This window comes from Brassica oleracea, chromosome C2, assembly GCF_000695525.1.
Source record: "Brassica oleracea var. oleracea cultivar TO1000 chromosome C2, BOL, whole genome shotgun sequence".
NCBI classification, from domain to species: domain Eukaryota; kingdom Viridiplantae; phylum Streptophyta; class Magnoliopsida; order Brassicales; family Brassicaceae; genus Brassica; species Brassica oleracea.
In genome coordinates, this window is record NC_027749.1 from 14048939 (window position 1) to 14050685 (window position 1747).

Genomic DNA, 1747 nt, shown 5'->3' on the forward strand with positions numbered 1-1747 from the left:
TACAACATAAAAAAATGGAAAAACTACATTAAACATATGTAAGATTACCATTTTTCACTAAAAAAATGGCTTATCTCCATAATGTAACATTACAATTTTATAAAAAAAGAAAAAAAACATAAATATAACTATTTGACTATTTGTCCAAGTTCTTCTATTAAACATTGCCGTTTTACATTAAAAATGGAAAAAATATATTAAGATTTAAACATCTATCTTAAAATATAAAATATAGATATTAACTAAATATAAAGTATAAGAAAGAGAAATACTCAATATATAGAAAAATAAATAATAAGAAAATATTATAAATATATAAATTTATGAATTATATATACAATAATAAGTAAATGCATAATTTTTAAAATACGGAAATAGTACATTAAATGTTAAACATATATCTTAAAATATAAAATATAGATATTAAGTAAATAGAAAGTATAAGAAAAAGAAATCCACAACTTAAAAACAATGGAAAAAGTATATTAATGTTTAAACATCTATCTTAAAATGTAAATATGTCTTAAAATATAAAATTATTAGTAAATAGAAAGTATAAGAAATAGAAATACACAATATAAAGATAAAAAAAAAATAAGTAAATATATAATATAAGTAAATACACAATTTAAAAATAGAAAATTACATTAAGATTTAAAAATATATCTTAAAATTTAAAATATAGATATTACATAAATAGGAAGTATAACAAATGGAAATATACAATTTAAAGAAAATAGAAAATGAACATTAAGATTTAAACATCTATCTTAAAATGTAAAATAGAGATATTAAGTAAATAAAAAGTACAAGAAATGGAAATACATATACAGGAAAATAAATAATAAGTAAATAATGTAAATATATAATATATGAATTATATATATAATAATAAGTTAAATACACTATTTTTTTAAAAAAAATGAAAAAAGTTCATTAAGCATTAAACATCTATCTTAAAATGTAAAATATATAATATAAGTAAATACACAATTTAAAAATGGAAAATTACATTAAGATTTAAAAATATATCTTAAAATTTAAAATATAGATATTACGTAAATAGAAAGTATAAATGGAAATAAACATTTTAAAAAAATGGAAAAAGTACATTAAGATTTAAGTATCTATCTTAAAATGTACATCTATCTTAAAATGGTAGTAAATTATATAAAAATAGAAATACCACATTAAACAAAAAAAATAAAAAAAGTATAGTTATACATCAAGAAAATTCCTATAAAATTCATTATTCCATCAACATCAACCTCACACTATCAAGGAAAACTTCAAAGCACTCGAGCAAAAAAATGGTTTCACCATCAACTATTGTCGTCCCAAAAACCTTTAATGACCTTGAAAGAGATTTTTTATAACAACAAACTTTTTGTTAGGTGGATTCATTGTTGGAAAACCCGCAACTTTCAAAAGGCAAACTTATTCATGGGAATTGAATTGCTTTTCATAGACTCAAAGGTATTCTTACAAATTTAAATTAATCTAATCCATAATTTTATTGTTAATATTCATACTAACTCTTTCATGATCAAACCATTACAGTTAATAACCATTCAAGCGTTTATCCCGAAACACTTCTTTCCTCGCCGAATCAGGTATTCGTTCATGTTGGTTTAGTATTATTTTTGGTTTATTAACCGGTTTAAGATGGTCCTATTGTAAATATAATTTAAGTTGGTTTAGCATATATTATGCTTAAAATAACTTAAATTAAATAATAGTAATATTA